Below are 21,168 nucleotides of genomic sequence, written 5' to 3' on the forward strand. Positions count from 1 at the left end.
TTAGCCTGCTTCTCCCTCTGCCTGTGTTCCCTACAGGGAACCCGATGTAGGACTCAATCCCAGGACCCCAGAATCATGACCTGAGCCAAAGGCAGACACTCAACCACAGAGCCACCTGGGTGCCCCAGTTACCAGGTTTTGTGTGTGTGTGTGTGTTCAGAACACTTGAGATCTACTCTCAGCAAATTTCAAGTATATAGTACCTTATTATTAACTAGAGTCATCATTCTGTACTCTGGGTCTCCAGAATTTATTCATCTTAGAACTGAAAGTTTACATCCTTTCACTAACACTCTCCTTTGCCCCCATTCCCCAGCCCTTGGTAACCACCATTCTACTCTGTAACCATGAGTTCAACTACTTTAGGTTCCATATAAAAGTGATACATGCAGCATTGTCTTTTGTGTCTGACTTATTTCACGTAGCATAATGTCCTCCAGATTCATACATGTTGCAAATGACAATTTCCTTTTTTAAAAAGGCTGGCTAGGGCAGCCCCGGTGGCGCAGCGGTTTAGCGCTGCCTGCAGCCTGGGGTGTGATCCTGGAGATCCAGGATCGAGCCCACATCGGGCTCCTTGCATGGAGCCTGCTTCTCCCTCTGCCTGTGTCTCTGTCTGTGTGTGTGTGTGTGTGTGTGTGTGTGTGTGTGTGTGTGTCTCATGAATAAATAAATAAAATATTAAAAAAAACACCTTTCCTTTAAAAAAAAAAAAAGGCTGGATAATATTCCATTCTCTCTCTCTCTCTTTTTATTGCCTTTTCTTTATCTATTCATCTGTTGATTAGCAGTTAGTTTCCATGTCTTGGCTACTATGAATAATGCTGCAGTGAACATGGGAGAACAGTTATCTCTTTGATATTTTATTTCCTTTGGACATATAACTAGAAGTGAGATTGGTGGATGATATAATAGTTCTACTTTTAACTTTTTGAGAAAGCTCTATACTGTTTCCCATACAATTGGCTGTACCAATTTACATTCCCACCAACAGTATATGAGAACTCACTTTTCTCTACATCCTTGCCAACACTTGTTATTTCTTCACTGGTTGGTCATAGCCATCCTAACAAGCGTAAGGTGACAGCTCATTGTGCTTTAGATTTGCATGTACCTGATTAATAGTGATATTGAACTTCATTTATATACCGGTTGGACATTTGTATGTCTTCTTTGGAAACAGGTCTGTTTAGATATTATGCCTGTTTTAAAATAGGGTGATTTATTTATTTATTTATTTATTTATTTATTTATTTATTTAGCTATTGTGTTGTATAAGTTCCTTATATAGTTTGGATATTAACCCATTATCAGATAGGTGATTTGCAAATATTTTCTTCCATTCTGTGATTTGTTCATTTTGTCACTTGTTTCCTTTGCTGTGCAAAAACTTCTCAGCTTGTTATATATAATATATATATATATATATATACGTTTTGGTGTCAAATCCAAAAAAATGCTGTCAAGACCAATGTCAAGGATGTTTCCTCCTGTGTTTTCTATTAGGAATTTTCAGGTTTCAGATTTTATACTTAAGTCTTTCATTCAATTTGATTGTAAGCTAAGGGTCCAATTTTATTATTTTGTAAATGGAAATCCAGTTTTCTGGATACAGTTTGTTGCCTTATTAATTAATGGGTCAAATTATATCCAATGATGCATAGTTATTTTTATATGTATCATATAGTTCCTCCTGAATTATTGAGTGGCTGAAACTTGGATCTGTGCTTTTTTTCATGCTTTGGTCAATTTAATGAAACTTCAACTCAGTAAGCAGAACCATCAACCTGACTGACAATAGTCACTCCATATCTGCTCTGAGATATTCTCTATTTCTTATCTCAAAGTCAGGATGCCTGGGGTGGCTCAGTGGTTGAGTGTCTGCCTTTGGCCCAGGTTATGATCCTTGGGTCCTGGGATCAAGTTCTGCATTGGGCTTCCCAAGGGAGCCTGCTTCTCCCTCTGCCTATGTCTCTGCCTCTCTGTGTCTCTCATGTTTAAATAAATAAAATCTTAGAAAAAAAATCAATAACTTTGGTAATCAGTAAACTATATATGACCAATATCCTATGCTCCAGTTGACCATAAGACTTATGGATTGGTTAACTCTTTGAGGCTTGGATGAAGTTTTATACACTCTTGCTAAATGACATCTTATAGGAACTTCAGGAATTTTTTTCACAAGCCCAACAGTTCCTTCATCAATAAGACTGTAGTCAAGATACACTACTTTAAAAACACACAAGTCCACTAATTATCAAAAAGGTAAGTAGGTCTTGACAGGAAGAAAATAAAAGAAATTGGTATGTACAGTTTTGAAAAGATGTGATGTCATAGCAAACTCGGGGACACTTAGAAACAAGAATAAATCACTTCATCGTAGCAGTATAATAATCAAGTTCTAGGGAAACTATAAACTGAGATAACCATCTCTGACACCAGAAAGGAAGCTAAGCTCTGTGAGTTTTCCCTTCGTCATTCTCTTTAATGCAGATGAACAAAAAAACTTAACTTAATGGTGCTTTGCAGCACTAATTATTTGGTAATAATCAAAAGGTTTCATGATCTGAAAAAGTTGTTTCAGTACAGCCCATTAAACAATATGAAGAGCTATTATTCCATGCTACTACCTTTCTGCCGCTCAGGTGTTCATTTGCCAGATGCTTTCTAATTAAGAGCATATAAAAGGAGAATAACATGAATTGCACAATCAGGTGAATTTATCTAGTCCAATTTTGGTGCCAATAATAAGTATTATATTTTATTACAATTTTATCAAGATAATTATTTTCTCAATGTTTATATTGATACTATTCTAAGCCACTAAAAAAATCCTCTGAGGCTAGTTAATTATGTGAATCATAGAGATGAAAGACTTCTCTAAATTTAGACCAGCTAAAATAACAGCATACATGTTTGTCTTACCAATATGTATAGTTATTTAAAATTCATACCAAGTGATTTGTAGTAAATCAGTCTCCTGCTGAAGATTTTTATTCTATATATTCCATAACTACTCAGTTGTGGTACTTGTGTGTACAATGCTCTCTTAAATATCTGTAAACCAGAGAGGGGGAGTGAGGAAAAGAATGAAAAGGAAAGGGTGAGGATAGAAAAGAGAAAAGAATTTAAGTCATTACCCAAAGATATTCATTTTATTGTTTCCCTTTGCTGTCCCTTTACAATTGAGAAATTGATTTTGGACTTTTTCCACACTTGCTAGGAAAAAAAAAAAATCTCTTTCTCTTGGCTTCTTTGATCTAGGGAGTTGGTAACTCAGAATTGCTGTTAAGATAACAGCATCCCTTCTGCTCATTGTTGGATTGTAGTTTTGAAGCCAGAGCTTTAAGAGATTTGTACGGGTGCAAAGGTAAATTGGTAGGCAGGAAATAGATATCAGTACCATCACATGCTGCTAAAATAGACTGAATTTTAAGAATTAAATGCCTCTAAACCAACTTTTTGCCATGACTTTAGAGAACAACAAAAACAGCAACAAAAATCTTGTTTTAAACATAACATTGGCTTGTAGTCAAAATAATGCAGGTTTTTAGGACAGTGATACTTGGATCCTTCTGGAGAAATATCATCCTAAAATCTGAAAATGGATTTAATACCATAAGGGAGATATCTTCAAGATTTAATCTCTGTATAAGTTATGATCCAGTTTGCATAGATTCAATCCTGACTCTGTCACTATGGAAAATCTTTTCAATCACTATGTGCCTCAGTTTCCTTTTCTATATAAGGAAAATAGCAGTATATTCTTACAGGAAATGTCTACTCAGATCCTTTGCCCAATTTTCAGGGTTGTCTTTCTACTATTGAGTTGTAATAGTTATTCACATATTTAAGATACAAGTCAAATACCAGATATATACTTTGCAAAAATTTTTGCCTTATAAAATTGTTGTAGTAAATGATTTAAGACATGTAAATTGTTTACAATTTAGTCTGACATTTGGAATGCATTAATTATTATGAAGCTTGGACCAGGTGCTCTTAGTAACCTAAAAGTTATTAAATTCTTCCCTCCTGAACCCTAAACACTTTCATCTATTAGGAACCCATTGATAGGGCAGCCCGGGTGGCTCAGCAGTTTAGGGCCTGCCTTCAGCCCGGGGAGTGATCCTGGAGACCCAGGATCGAGTCCCATGTCGGGCTCCCTGTATGGAGCCTGCTTCTCCCTCTGCCTGTGTCTCTGCCTCTCTCTCTGTCTCTGTGTCTCTGATAAATAAATTTAAAAAATTAGAAACCCATTGATAATTTCATAGAATCCTAGAATCTTATAATACAACTTGTTCGGAAGAAAAGAATGGAAAGAAGGAAGGAATGGGGTAAAGAAAGAAAAGGGAGAGAAAAAGAAAAGAAGAAAGAAAGAAAGAAAGAAAGAAAGAAAGAAAGAAAGAAAGAAAGAAAGAAAAAGAGAAAGAAAGAAAGAAAGAAAAAAGAAAGAAAGAAAAAGAAAGAAAGAAGAAAGAAAGAAAGAAAGAAAGAAAGAAAGAAAGAAAGAAAGAAGAAAAGAAAGGAAGAGAAAAAGTCACAGATCTTCCTTGACTTTATAATAAGGTTACATCCTGACATACCCATCATAAGTTGAAAATATCATAAATTGAGAATGTACTCCATACACCTAACCTACTGAGCATGATAGCTTAGCCTAGGTGATCTTAAATATGCTCAAAATACTTACATCAACCTACAGTTAAATTATTTAACACAGAATGTTGAATATCTATGTAGTTTATTGAACACTACACTAAAAGTGAAAGCAGAACAGTTGTAAATGTATTGTTTGTTCACCTTTGTGATGGTGTTGCTGATTGGGAGTGGTGGCTGCCTGCTCAATATATTGCTAGCCAAAAAAGATCAAAACTCAAAATTCAAAGTATGGTTTCTATAGAATGCATATCACTTTGCACCATTGTAAAGTCAAAGAATCATAAGTTGAATTATCAAGGACCACCTTTTTGGCAAAATAGTTGATGCCATTCCATCACCTGAAGCAATGTCAGCCATACATCAGCCATCCATTTACTTTTCACCTTCATGACTTTGCTATAATTTCCATATAACCACTATATTTTCATAATTTTTTTCTTTATATTGAACTAAGTAAACTTATTTTAAAATAAAATCTTACATAGTTTTTATCTTTTAATTTGAACATATATACCAATCTATTTTGCAACTTTGATACACATACAAATGTCTACATTAATTAATAATTCTTATTAAGAAAAGTTTCTTCAACTTTCAATTAAGCAAGAATATTGACAGTCATTAATACCAACTAAATACATATTTCAAACAATATTCATCATCACTTTAGAACTGAAGAACTTTCAGAACTAGAAAGTCAGCACAGTTATTGGATGCAAGTTTATAATTCAGTTAGGACTTTTTTGATCACTTAAACTAAGCATGATAAATACTGTACTGATGAAACTTTTGCCATGTCAAGGTTATTTCCAGGGCTTTTAAAAAAATCTACAAAACATAAACTGAGTGAAAAGACTATGGATATAGATTTTCAAGGAATTATCAGATCTTGTACATTTGAGGAGATCATAAAAGAGATTAGCTACCTCAACAGGTATTTAATAAAAATGAAAAGATTCAGTCAAATTTATATTAGGAAAGGCAAAAATAAGCCGTTTTAACACTTTCCAAGATTCACTCACAAACTTAAACCTATTTTATGTCCATGGGCTTATGGAACTAGTAGATGTAGAACAGTCTTTTAAAAGAAGTAGAAGAGCTTATGTATTAACACTAGACAGTCTTCAAAGAAGTAGAAGATCTTATGTATTAACACTCTGTCATCTTCAAAGCTAAAGTCTAAGATTTTTTTAAAATCTTACTTAGAAGGAACTGGTCTTTTGTCCTAACAAATATAAATTGATGATTTTTCCCTACTGAAGATTAGTTTTCAGTCCCAAGTTATCATTCTGAATTTTATAGAAAAACAGAGTTTTTATTTGAAAAGTTGGGAGGAGGGGATCCCTGGGTGGCTCAGCGGTTTAGCGCCTGCCTTTGGCCCAGGACGTGATCCTGGAGTCCCGGGGTCGAGTCCCACGTCAGGGTCCCTGCATGGAGCCTGCTTCTCCCTCTGCCTGTGTCTCTGCCCCCCTCCTCTCTTTCTATGTCTATCATAAATAAATAAATAAAATCTTAAAAAAAAAGAAAAGTTGAGAGGAGGGATATACAGTCTACCTTTTTAAATTGGTGCCTCTAGTGCAAAAATTGGGTTATAAATGTATCTTAGTCATTGGTACATGACACATTCATCGTTGGCCTATACATGACATGATTTTATTTAACTGGTTATTTATAATAATGAAATAAACACCTAAAATCACATCATCCCAAATAAAATTGGAGGTCTTGACCTTTAGCCCATATTTTTCCTTATGATTTCAACTTCATCTAATCCCTGCCCTCCTCCGACTATAGATAATCATCATCCTGAATTACATGTTCCCCATTTCACTGTGGTTTTTTTTATAGTGTTAATGCATCTACACATATTCCTAAAAGGTATGCTGTTAAACATTAAGGTTTATTTGGTTTTCTTACCATTTTAGAAAGTGTTTCAAGATGCATATTATCATCTCAAACATTTTTTCTTAATACTATATAGTTAAGATTTATTCATAACTCAAGTGCTATAAATTATTCCACTTTGTGAATATAATGCTATATCTTCCTTCACTTTCCAACAATGGGCTTCCGAATTGTTTCCAGGGTTTTTGCTATTATGAATAACAGTACTATGAACATTTCTGTACATCTATGCTGTAGACGTGCAAAAATTTCTCTTGGCTACAAAAATTACTGGGTCAGAGGGTATGTAGATGTAAACCCATACTCTCTCCAAAACATGGCATTGTGCACCTTTTAAATTTTGACCATAAAAGAGTTATAAAATAATATTTCATTGTGGTCTTGATTTGCATTTTACTGATCATATATGATTACTAGCCATATGTTTTTCTCTTCACGGAAATTCACTTTGCTGTTTTTTATTTTCTTAATTAGTTTATGGAGTTCTTTATGTATCTTTGATATTAATCCTTTGCCAGTTTTCTGTATTATGAATATCTTCTATGAAATTGCAGTTTCTTTTCATTTTCATAAAGGTTTTATTCAGTGAATAAGTGTACTTAATTTTAATTTAGTCAAAAATATCTATCTTTTCTTGTTTAGGACAATGCTTTTTAATCTTATTTTAAGAAATAGTTGTCTGAAAAAAAAAAAGAAATAGTTGTCTGCCACAGCTGTAAACATTACACAACCAATTTTCTTCTGATAGTTTTAAAGATGTTGAGTTGCCTTCTCTTCTTCCTCTTTTCTTTCCCTTTTTCTTCATTTTAATTTGTTTTACCTAATCATATCTGTGAAACAGGAATCCTTTTTCGTCTTTATCCACATGGACAACTTACCCTTATTCCAGTTTTATTTACTGAAGAGTTTCTCTTTTCCTTGCCTCTGTCTATATCAAACTTCCATAGGATGACTATATTTCCAGGCTCTGCACTCTCCTTCATGGAAAACAATGTTTAAGAGATAACACTCTTAAAAAAAAAGATTTTATTTATTTACTTATGAGAGACATAGACAGGCAGAGACATAAGCAGAGGGAGCAACAGGCTCCCTGAAGGAGTCTTGATCCCAGGACCCCAGGATCATGCCCTGAGACGAAGGCAGACACCCAACCACTGAGCCACCCAGGCATCCTGATAACGCTCTTCCTTAAGTTCATAACTTAAGGCTGACTGGGCAAGTCTTCCTCTCAGCTCTTATTCTTCTGTAATATCTTGGCTATTATTATTCCTTTACTTTCCATGTATATTTTAGGGTGTACTTTTATACTTTCTATTCAATTTATTTTCTTCTTCTTTCTAGTTGAGGGGGGGTGGTCAGCAAACTAGGGGCCATATTGGCCTGAAACTTATTTCTATATGGCCAGAGACTAGGTGGTTTTTACATTGTATTTGTTTATTTATTGGTTTTTACATTCTTAAATAGTTATCTGACAGACACCAGGTGTGGTCCACAAGACCTAAACTCTAATAGTTGGCCCTTTACAGAAGAAGTTCCCCAAATCCTATTCTAGAAGATTTACTCAATCTACTTTCAATTAATTAATTCATTATTCAAATTTATGTTTTCAGATATTTACTTCATATGTATTGTTCATTCTTTCAAAAAAGTTTTGCCTAATATCTATTCTTGTTCTTTTAACATGTTTTCTTGTCCATAGACATACTGCTAGTCTTTTCCTAATAATTTTGTAGAATATTTCATTAGATTAGTTTTATATTCTTGGTCTATCTTTCTAATATGTCTTCTCCCGATGGATATCTGTGGTTTAATATGCTCTTTTCCCCTTTTAAATAGTTAGGCTCCTTAAATATCTTATCATTTTGACCTCCAGGCCCAATGATGAAGAAACCTAAGCATTAGAAAGCTAGTCACCAGATCCTCAGTCTATAAAACAGATCTACATATTAGGATTTTACTCTTCATTTCCCAAAGAGAAGGCACTCCTTAGATTATGATTTGTCAGCCCTGAGAATTTGGAAAAGAAAATACTAGAGATCAGTTAGGAAGCACTTATTTTTCTGAGATCTTCATTTACAGGTGTATTTCTCAAGGTAATATGTGGATAAGCAAAGAGGAACTCCAAGAAATATGTCCTTTACTACTTCTACCACAGCCTAATGAGGCTATCTACTGCCCAGATCAGAGTCATCACTTTATCCAATTATCTCAATCCCCACCCCTTGACCTAAGGTTTTCCCACAATTTTCTTGGTATTTTTTTTTTTTTTTTTTTGTCTTCAACTGCTCTTGGAATCATCTTGGACGAGGGAGCCAGTAACAGCTGCTAAAAGAAATTATACATAAAAAGTTTATATTTAGTATCAAAAATATACACAAGCCAATTGATATGCTTGTTTAAATCACTGATGGAGTCATATCCTGACAAAGTTTAGGCTGTAATTTTCCAAATAAACTTTGCCTAATTGGCTGTAAGAATGAAGTAGGCAAGTTCAATACTTCCTCCAAATTATTTATGGTTACATAATGCATATACAATAAGGGCCCCATTTGATTTATAGCAATATTTGATTGAATTTACAGAGTAAAAGGAACCCTAAGAAAAGAAATTGAACAGCTAGCCAGAGAAGTTGTGTTCCTGATAGAGAACAGAATTAAAACAAATAGCTAGCTGGAAGCTAGTTGGAACATCAATACCTGACAGAAAATCTGGCAAGACAAAATAGATTCCTTTAGCTAAATATAATCTATACATAACCTAGAGGGTCTATATTGGGAATAGTTACCCTATTCCTGAGAACTAGTCCTGTATGTAATTTTATAAAGTCCCAAGTGATTGTTCCAAGTAGAATGTTCTATGAATATATTTAAATCTTGTTTGTCTGCATCTTGCTATTCAGGAAATCCATGCATTTATGCCTGTATTGAAAATGTGGCCATCATAGCTAATGAAACTGTAAATGGATAATAAAAGAAAGTGATTTGTTAAATGCTTCAGAGCAGTTGCATCAAAGTCAATGTACACAAGTCGACAGTCAAAAGTCTGATCAAAACTCACTTTTCTTGAGATGCTGGCAGAAAAGGAACTACTTGTTATTTTAGTGGTGCCATAAAAGTAAATAGCCAAAATTATTGAGATTGAAATGGACATTTAGTAAGTATAGAATCTCTATTTTTTAAAAGATTCTATTTATTTATTCATGGGAGACACACAGAGAGAGGCAGAGACACAGACGGAGGGAGAAGCAGGCTCCCTGTGGGGAGGCTGAGGTAGGTAGGATTTGATCCCTGACCTGGGATCACATGGTGAACTGAAGGCAGACACTCAACTGCTGAGCCACCCAGCTGTCCCAATACTCAATTTATTTTTTAAATATTGAGGAATAAGAGTCTACTGCTGAGGAATAAGACTCTACTGCTTTCATAGTTTAGGGACATTCTTACAATTTGAAATAATTCTGATAAATAATAATCATTACCATACAAATGTAAAGTCACTTAGGCAGACATTCTTTAAAACCATTGTCTCTATGGACAGTTTTTGAGCAATCACATGTATTAGCCATTCTGCAAATCACCCATCTCCAGAAAGCAAAATGGGTACACCTGGTCACCCATGCATATGTACACCAGTCACCAGTCCATTTGTATATTACGTTATATCCTAGCCACTAACTCTAGTTACAGTTCATCTGTATACTGTAGTACCTTTAGTTGAAAAGAAGTATCTAATATGTTTTGCCTTCACTTAAAGTTTGAGATAGTTGTAGCATTTAAGTAAATATATCCAACTGTGAACTCTTACTCTGGGGGATGGGAGGGTAATTTCCACATCTATTTAATTAAAGGCATTCATTGCCTTTTGCAATTAGTCAGTTGCCCTTTGCCTTCATTAATGGGTCTTCTGATGTTTAATATTTAATTTAAAATTTATCCAAATTTCTTTTTTGACCTTGAGAAATGCAGTATTTAAACCAAGAAGTCAAAACATTTTTATACAGGTTTGGAAAGGAGAGGAATTGGGAAGAAAATCAGTAAAGAAAATGTTCCATTGTTAACAAATGTTTTCTTCCCTGGGAAAAAATTCCAACACTTTCCATGGATATCACAGTCTTATGTCCAAGATAAACTAAAACAAAAACCTCTCCGTCTAATAAATCTGGTCAAGAATAAATATATGTATATTTCCCAGCACCATCACCACCAAAAAAAAAAAAAAAAAGTTATTTTAAGATATATGGGAGGCAGCTTAGCCTCAGATTTAGTACTCAGATCCAGTACCAATGCTCACTGGATTTCCTGGATTAAAATCCTTATATTGCTCATTAGCTCTGTGACTCTGGCCAATTTTCATAACTTCTCTGTATGAGAATTCTAATAAAAACTACTTGATATGTTTGTTTATAGAAATTAAATGTAATCTTACATTTAAAACTAAAAAAAAAATTTTACATGCAAGGCAAATCCTTAATGATTTCATTGTTAAATTCAAACAAAATGCTATCACCATTAATTCATAACTGCTGTAGGCACATGAAAGAATTGGAAGGAGGCATACAATGGTGATGGTGCTGAATACCTTCATATTTTATTCTAGATACTCTTTGAGACATCATCACTCTTTGGGGGCTGCCCATGATCTAGAAACACAGCATAAAAGCCAAAGATACTTGCTCCCTTGAACTTCCTTTGCAGGTTGGGCACAGCCTCATGACCCAACATCATCAAGTAGATTTTCAACCAAGAGCTAATGATATCCAGGAAAGAGGTTTGTGGTGCATCTTCACGGGCCACTACAGTCATCAGATAGGAGTGGCAATGGTGCTATTGTTGTGTCTGATTCACTGCCCATACAGTCAGCCTAGCAAGCCGGCCATTCAGAATTCAGCAGTATCCTCAGGATGGGTGATTCCAGGCATTTTTTCTGTTTGCAGATACTCTAAGGCTTCCTCCTTAACCCTCTAGAGGTTCTATAAGCTACCCAATATCCTTTTAATATCCTTCTTTTCTGCTTAAAAAAATCAGTCAGCATCAATTTATGTTTAGGTATAATTAAGATCTGTGACTAATAGAGTTTGAGCATTATTGAAGCCCTCTTCATAAGAGTGTATGATAATATATTAACACTGTGTTTTTTTAAAAAAAGTATTTCTTAAGCAGGAAAAAAAGTCAACCACAAGTCCTATTTTTTAATCAGATTGTTGTTTTTATTTTAGTGTTGAGTTGTGTAAGTTCTTTATATATTTTGGATATCAACTCCTTATTGGATATATCATTTGCAAATAGGATTGTTTACTTAATATCTCTTTATGCTACTTTGTTATTTGCATATAGAAATGCAATAGATTTCTATATGTCAATTATGTACCCTACAACTTTATTGAACTCATTTATTATTTCTCATAGTGTTTTGGTGGAGTCTGGGGTTTTCTGTATGTAAATTATCATATCATAAATAAATAGTAACAGTTATACTTTTTCCTTACCAATTTGGATGCCTTTTATTTTTTCTTCTTCGTTTTTTTATCTGATTGCTGTAGCTGAGACTTCCAGTAATATGTTGAATAAAAGTGGCAAGAATGGACATCCTTGTTGCTAATTTAGAAAAAGGCTGTTTTTCACCATTATCTAGATGTGTGCTGTGGGTTTTTCATATATGGCTTCTATTATGTTGAAGTATGTTCCCTCTAAACACACTTTATTGACAGTTTTTATCGTGAATGGCTGTTGAATTTTGTCAAATACTTTTTTCTGAATCTATCAATTTTATCATGTGGTTCTCATCGTTCATTTTGTTATGTGCTGTACTACATTGATTGATTTGTAGATACTGAGCCATTCTGGTACCTCTGGAATAAGTTTCACTTGATCGGGGTGGATTATTCTTTTAATATATTTTTAAATTTGGTTTGCAATACTGTATTGATAATTTTTACAGCTATGTTCACCAGGGATATTTTGGCCTATAGTTGTCCCTATTTTGTGGTGTCTTTTTGGTTTTGGTATCAGGGTAATGCTGGTCTCAAAGAATGAAATTAAGTTTCCTACTTCTAGTTTTTGGAACGGTTTGAGAAGAATAAGTATTAGCTTTTCTTACATGTTTAGTAGAATTCATCCGTGAAGCCAACTGGGTCTGTTTGCTTAGGAATTTTTTATTATTCATTCAATTTCATTACTAGTAATTGGTCTGTTCAGATTTCCTATTTCTTTCTGACTCAGTTTTGGATCATTGTATGTTTCTAGGAATTTATTATTTTTTTCTAAATTTTCCAATATACTGGCATAAAATTTTTCATAGTAGTCTCTCATAATCCTTTGTGTTTCTGGGATTTGCTTGTTATTTCTCCTCCTTCATTTCTGATTTCAGCCCTTTCTCTTTTCATCATGATAAATCTGGCTAAAGGTTTATCAATTTTGTTTATTTTTTTTAAAAAATAGCTCTTTGTTTTATTGATCTTTTCTACTGTAGTTTTCATATTTATTTCATTTATTCATGTCCTGATCTTTATTATATCCTTCCTTCTATTAATTTGGGGATTGGTTTGTTCTTATTTTTCTAGTTTCTTTAGGTGTATGTTAGATTGTTTATTCAACATTTTTCTTGGAGTAGGCCTGTTATCAGTATAAACTTCCCCCCCTTAGAACTGCTTTTACTGCATATCAAAGATTTTGAACTGTTGCGTTTCCATTTTCATTTGTCTCCAGGCGTTCTTTTATTTCCTCTTTGGCTTCTTTATGCCCCATTTATTGTTTAATAGTATATTGGTTAGCCTACACATGTTTGTGTTTTTTCCAGTTTTCTACTGGTAACTAATATCTAATTTCATACCATTTTGGTTAGAAAATATACGTGATATCATTTCAATCTTCTTAATTTTACTGACACTTTTTGTGGGCTAACATGTCCTGGAAATGTTTCATATACATTTGAAAATAATGTGTACTCTGCTGTTTTCTAATGGAATGTTCTGTGTATATCTATTAAATCCATCTGCTCTAATTGCGTCATTCAAAGCCCCCTGTTTCCTCATTGATTTCTGTCTGGATGATTTATATATTGATGTAATTAGGGTGCTAAGGTCCCTTATTATTATTGTATTACTGTCAATTTCTCTCTTTATGTCTGCTACTATTTGCTGGATGTATTTAGGTGCTTCTAGGTTGGGCGCATAGATACTTACTATTATTATTGATCATTGTTGGGATTGATCCCTTTATCTTTTATCATTATGTAATATCATTTTTTCTCTCTTGTTACAGTCTGTCTTAAAGTCTAATACATTATACATAGTATGCATTGTATATATATATATATTATATTTTTATATTTTGTCTGATGTAAATATTGCTACTCTAAGTGTCCCAAGTGTTTTTTAGCTTTAATAAGCATGGAGTATCTTCTTCCACCCTTCACTTTTAGTCTCTGTGTGTCTTTAGGTCTAAAGTGAGTCTCTTGTAGGCAGCATAGAGTTAGGTCTTGGTCGTGAATGCACTTTATGGTTTTTGATGGAAGCATTTAGTTCATTTATATTTAAAGTAACTATTGATAGATATGTACTTCTTGCCATTTCGCTAATCATTTTCTAGATTTTTCATAGTTCTTTTCTGGACTTTTTGTAGAAGTACTTCCTCTTTTAGCATTATTCTTTTTATTTGTAACAAGGTATCATAAATATGTTTTCACTTCAGTTAAAAAGTCTAACTAATTTTACTGCATACCTAATGGTGCTAGATACATATTTATTTGGCCAAGACTATATAATGTGCAAAAAACTGTCTCTAATATTTCAATATTGGAAATAATAGCATAATGAATACTCTTCTATGTATACTTTTTTCACATTTCACCTAGTATTTTCTTCAAATATTAGAACAGGAAAACACTGAGTGGGTCCCTCTGTGAAATAGGAAAAGAATTCAAAGGCGAATATAATATGTATATTTCATCTTCTGTCTATCTTTAGAACAGCACCATATGATAGAATTTTCTGCCATAATGAAAATATTCCATATCTATGCTATACAATATAGTAGCCACTAACCACACATGGTTATTGATCACTTGAAATGTTGCTAGTATGACTGAGGAAAGGACTTTTAATTTAAATTATTTTAAATTATTTTAAATTAAATACCCATATTTATACCATGTTGAACAATGCAGCTCTACATCTTTTATGACTTTTTTTCTTAATCATTATCTTACATGAATATTATAAGGCTACCTCTGTTTTTGTATGTTCTTTCATGGCACCCTTTACCACTTCCTTTACTGGCAATGATTTTTTTTATATTTTATATCATATACACTTGATTTCCTGCAGAAAGTTGAATATAACTTCTCCCAGATAAGAAAAATAAAAATAGCTAAAGAAGTGATATAATTATTTTTATGTTTTCACAGGTAATCATTAGCCTAATTACTGGAGTCTGTTAATATCAAGAGTATCAAAAATGACAGAGAATCTTTGTGTCAAACCTACTTTAAACAAAGCATGTGGCATATTTTTATTTCTTCTTTTTGCTGCTTCTTAGTTACCAACTCTCCAGTCTTTGAGTATTTCAATTAAGAAATATTTTACCACATTTAAACTTTCATCCTAGAAAACTTTTTAATATTTAGTTTTAGCTTTATAATGAAGTGTATAATAGTCATTTTATTTGTGTCTTTAATCTCCATTAATGTCATATCTTCCTCATTTGTGTGCTTTTATTTATTTTTAATGTTTGTTCTTCTAACAGATGAAGTACTAACATACATATAAATTAATTGAGTTATATAATGTTTTCCCATCAAAACTTCTTATGCCTCGTTCCACTGTTTTCTGGATTTTAAGGTTGAATTCTTCAACTATGATACTAACTGCTTTGGGAGACTTTTGAAACTTTTTTTTTCCTAAATGGATGATGTTGTGGGCTGAATTGTTTCCTCTAAATTTTATGTATTGAAACTCTAATGCTCATGTGACTATATTTGAAGATAAGGCCTTTATGGAGGTAAGTTAGGTAAGTTAAATGAGGACATAGGGTGGGACCCTAATCCAGTAGGTAGGACAGGTGTCTTCTGAAAACAAGAAGATAGTTCAGAGATTCTCTCTCCATGCACAGAGAAAACTGAAGCCATGTAAGGATTCAGCAAGAACGCAGCCCTGTGGGCACCTGTGTGGCTCAGTAGGCTAGGCAACCAACTCTTGTTTCTGGTTGGGGTAGTGATTTTGAGGTTGTGGAGCTTCAGTGAGACTTCAAGCTCAGTGTGGAGTCAGCTTCAGATTCTTTCTCTCTCCACCTCTACCCCTCCCCACTCTCTATCTCTCAAATAAATAAAGTCTTAAAAAAAAAAGGCAGCAGCTGTGTGCAAGCCAGGAGGAGGTATCTCCCAGAAAACAACACTACTTGTCCCAGCAAACTAATACAGATGTTCTTAAGATTTCCCTCTAGTTTGTTTTGAACTAAATTTAGGAACATCTATTATGCATATGAACACTCTACATTCTCTGTCATCTCATTAGTTTAATTTTATGTTTCTTCATCTGCATTTAAGAAACATTATTGAAGTTGTTATCTGCCTTACATTTGATTTTTCTTCTGAAGCATTTCCATTTCTTACTGCCAGTATGAATTTGCCTTTAAATATTGTATTTTTATTTATTTGAAATCCTTACTTTACTTCATTTACCTTCTTTTTCATGCTGTTCTGTTACCTACACTTCCATTTTCTTCACTTTTTATCTGTTTGTTCTCTCTGTGTGACCTGCTGCTCCTTTTCTAAAGAGACCATATCTCTATTTATTCTGTAGATTATTCTAAACATCTCCCTGGAATTTGTAAATAGATCCTCTAATAAATCATTTTGCAGAGTTTTGCTTTTCCAGATTCCCAGGAGACATTTTTTTTCCTCCTCATTATACAATGATTTTAATAGCCTACATTTAGTTTCTATTCTTACCTATCCTTGAGCCAAGGAAATCTATACAGACATGGGATTGTTTCATTTACCTTCATTCTCTGTTCCTGACCTCTATCCTCTACAGTTGTAGGGCTGTTGATGTTAATGTCTTCATGTCAAATTTCTTGTTTCTAATAAGATTTTTCCTGGTTAATCTGCCTCTTTCCTCCACTGCCCAGTCCTCTGGTACCTAAACTGACATGGTGCAGGAAAAAGTAAGTTTCTCCATTTGTCCTTCTCCTGAGTGTGAAGTTACCAGAAAGTTCTTTATCAGCAATCCACTCCTACTTTATTTTCAATAGTTTGCTGGGATTTTTGCATTTCTCTTAAAATAAAGGAAACTAACAAGCAGAGAGATGAGGGACAGGAGAGTAATAGCTACCTGCTTCATTGAATATCATTTTTAAGATTATAGGGAAATATTTATCTTTCTACATATAATAAATTTCAAATTTCTGAATTAGAGAAGAAATATTTGGAGGTATTGACAAAGATTTTCTCTTTGACCAAACTCTGGTGAGGTTTCTCTCTCTGAACTCTCTTCTTGAGTAGGACCTAATTTGGGGCTTTCCTGTTTATTTCTGCTTTGTCTAATTTTAGAGGAAATCCTACTACATCAGCTTAGCCAGATTTCCCACCCTCAATATCTAAGCATGCTCAATATCTGATCAGGTTCCTCATTCTCCATGATCCCCTATGTGATATTTGATCACACTGGCTTGCACACAGCAAAATTCTGATAGGTCAGTTTAGCCAGAAAATACTCCCTTACCCCTGGTGTTTCCTTTTGGTAATTTACATCCACTGACCACACACACACCCTGCATCCACTGACCACACACACACCCTGCTCCTTGGCTATAAATTTCCATTCTTCCTTGTTTTTGCAGTTGAGCCCACTCTTCCTAATGTTAAACCATGCAGTAGCCCCATCTATTGCAAGAGTCCTTCTAAATAAAACCTACCTCACCGTTCTTTAAAAAGTTTCATGAATAATTTTCTTTCATGACATGGAGCCTCTTCTTACTTTTCAAGTAGTCTATTTCATGAAGCAAAGATGCAATGTGTCATATGGTTAGGCTGAATAAAATGTAAGTGTATGTTTGCATGCGTCAATTGCATCAATCAATTGCTAATATAAAGCTTTGCATCAGACCCTTGTTAGAAATGGCAAGACAGATTTTATTCAAACTGTTGAAGTAGAGGAAAGAGACTTTAGTTCAGTTGAATTCAATTGAGAACTGAGTTCAACTCTTAATACAGCAAAGACAGTAGGGATTTATAGCCTACAAGCAGAATGGAGAGGTCAGTGAATGAAAAAAAATGCTAAGAGATATCAACCTTAACTGGTTTAACAGATTTCCTACTAAAGGCAGATTAATGACCTAGATATCAAGAATAGGGGGATAAGGATTATGCTCACATATCATGGATCAGAGGATACTCAGTAAAACTGGGTTCAGCAAGCCATGGGCACAGAACATGAAGGTGAAGTCCTAGTCATAAAAATGGGAACTGACATTCTCATCTTGTTTCTAATTTTAGAGGAGAAACTTTTAGTGTTTCACTATTATGATATTAGCTATAGTTTTGTCATTTTGGGCTTTATCATTTTGAGTCATGTGACTTCTAAACCCATTTGTTTTGAGTTTTTATTATGAATGGATGCTGAATTTTGTCAAATACTTTTTCTGGATCTATTGAGATGATCATGCAATTTTCATACCTCATTTTATAATTGTAGTTTCTACATTGATTGATTTGCATATATTGGACCTTCTCTGCATCCCTAGAATAAATCTCACTTGATTGTGATGAATGATTTTTTAATGTATTTTTTAGTTTGGCTTGCAAATATGTTTTTGAGGATTTTTGTGTGTATATTCATCAGGGATATTGGCCTATAGTTTTCTCTTTTTGTAGTGGTTTCATCTGGTTTTGATGTTAAGGTAATGCTGGCCTCAAAAGATTAAAGTTCTCCTTCTTATTCTAGTTTTTGGAATATTTTGAGAAGAATAAATATTAACTCTTCTGAGTGTTTGGTAGAATTCACCTGTGAAGCCATCTCAATCTGTACTTTTGTACTTTCTGGGAGTTTTTTGATTACCAATTCAATTTCATTTCTAGTTATTAGTCTGTTCAGATTTTCTATTTCTTCCTAATTCAGTTTTGGAAGATTGTATGTTTTAGGAATTCATCTATTTCTTCTAGATTGTCCAATTTGTTGGCATATAATTTTTTGTAGTAGTCTCTTATAATCCTTTGTATTTCTTTGGTATTAGCTGTAACTTCTGCTTTTTCAGTTTCTATTTTATTTATTTGAGTCCTTTTTATTGTCATGAGTCTGGCTAAATGTTTATCAATTTTCTTTATTTTTTGAAGGAATCAGCTCTAGGTTTTACTGATTTTTCTCTATTGCATTATTCTTGATTACATTTATTTTTACTCTGATCTTTGTTATTTCCTTTTTTTCTACTAACTTGGGGCTTTGAACTTTACATACGTTTAGATTGTTTATTTGAGATTTTTCTTTTCTCTTGAGGCAGACCTGTATTTCTATATACTTCCCTTTTAGAACAGCTTTTACTGCATACCACAGATTATTTTTGTTTTTTTTAAGTTTATATTTGAATTCTAATTAGTTACAATAGGTCAAAGATGCTCATCCTCAGACACATCCAAGTCTATGTATAGCCTGATTTGGAGGATTTCAAGTCTTAAATCCATATGACCCAGCTCCCCACTCATTGATATTAAACACATGGAACTTGGCGTTCTCAACATCAAAAAGGAGCCCACCTAGCTCCTATGCTCAGACAGACCTATGCTCCAGCTGGCTATTTCAGAAAGTTTGAGCCCAAGCTATACTCCCTCAATTCCAACAGTGATGATGTGGACTTTCTGACAGATAAGGAGAGCTTGTCCAAATATCAGCTGGGTATGCTGCACTTCAGCATTCTGTATGACCTGATGCACAACCACCCGACAGTGAGGGTGATTTAGGCCAAGGACCTGCCACCCCCACCTCCCATGATGACTCATGCCAGGATAAGGCCCACCCAAACCCTTATATTAAGATCTGTCTCCTAACAGACCAAAAGAACTTTAAACAGAGGTGGGTCAAATGCAAGACCCAGAAACTCTTGTTTGAGGAGTGTTATACCTTAGGGACCCCCATGCCGGAAGTGCAGAGGAGGATCCTGCTGCTAACCGTGGTAGATTTTGATAAGTTCTCCTGCCACTGTGTCATTGGAAAGGTTTCCCTACCTTTGTCAGAAGCTGACCTGGTGAAGGATGGGCACTGGTAGAAGGTGCTAATTCCCAGTTCTCAGAATGAAGTAGAGCTGGAGGAGCTGCTTCTGTCTCTGAACTATCTCCCAAGTGCAGGGAGATGGAATGTTGATGTCATTTGAGCCAAGCAACTTCTTCAGACAGATGTGAGCCAAGGTTCAGCCTCCTTTGTGGAAATCCAATGATATGTGGAAATCCAATGATATATGGACTCAGGCTTGTGAAAACAAAGAAGACTTCCTTCTAAAGAGGCATAACTGATCCTGTTTACAGTAAATCCTTCAGCATCAAAGTTCCCCAAGAAGAACTTAAAAATGCCAACTTAGTGTTTACAGGATAGAACAACTCTGTGACCAGCCTGTGAACAGACCTGGAAACTGATATTGCTGTGGCATAAAGAAACAAGACAATAGCTATGAAAGTAAAAGATTTGAAAAAATAATAAATTTCAGTTAGTTAATATACAGTGAAATATTAGTTTTAGGTGTACAACATAGTGACTCAGCACTTCCATACAACACCTGGTACTCATCCCAAGTGCCCTCTTTAATCCCCATCATCTATTTAACCCATTCCCCCACCATCTCTCCTCCAGTAACCATTGTTTTGTTCTGTGTAGTTAAGAGTCTGTTTCTTGGTTTGCCTCTCTCTTCCCCCATCTTTTCTTGTTTGTTTTGTTTCTTAAATTCTACATATGAGTTCAATCATATAGTACTTGTCTTTCTCCAACTTACTTATTTTGCTTAGCATTATACTCTCTAGCTCCATCCATGTCTTACAAATGGCTAGATTTCATTCTTCTTTATAGCTAATATTCCATTCTACATATATATAATCTTCTTTAACCATTCATCAGTCAATGGAAACTTGGGGTGTTTCCATAATTTGGCTATTGTAGAGAATGTTGCTATAAACATCATGGTGCATGTATCCTGTTGAAGTAGCATTTTTGTATTCTTTGGGTAAATACCTAATAATGCAATTGCTGGATCCTAGGGTAGTTCTAGTACTAACTTTCTGAGGAAACTCCATATTGTTTTCTACAGTGGCTGCCCCAGTTTACATTCCCACTAACAGTGAAAGAGGGTTCCCCTTTCTTCACATCCTCATCAACTCCTCTTGTTTCTTGTGCTATTGACTTTAGCCATTCTGACAGATGTGAAGTGATATCTCATTGCTGCTTTGATTTGCATTTCCCTAATGATTAGTGATGATGAACGTCTTTTCATGTGTCTGTTGGTCAACTGTATGTCTTCTTTGGAAAAGTGTCTATTCATGTTCTTCATTGACTGATTGCTTAGTAGAATATTGTTTAACTTCCACATTTTTTTAATCTTTTTTTTTTTTGTAATTGACTTCTAGTTT

General features: G+C 34.3%; 1 pseudogene; it reads left to right on the forward strand.

The window, feature by feature from the left end:
- Positions 1-17,981: 17,981 nt before the first annotated feature.
- Positions 17,982-20,143, forward strand: LOC112670940 (synaptotagmin-17-like; annotated as a pseudogene).
- Positions 20,144-21,168: the final 1,025 nt, after the last annotated feature.

The sequence above is a fragment of the Canis lupus genome, chromosome 16, assembly GCF_003254725.2.
Source record: "Canis lupus dingo isolate Sandy chromosome 16, ASM325472v2, whole genome shotgun sequence".
Classification (NCBI taxonomy): domain Eukaryota; kingdom Metazoa; phylum Chordata; class Mammalia; order Carnivora; family Canidae; genus Canis; species Canis lupus.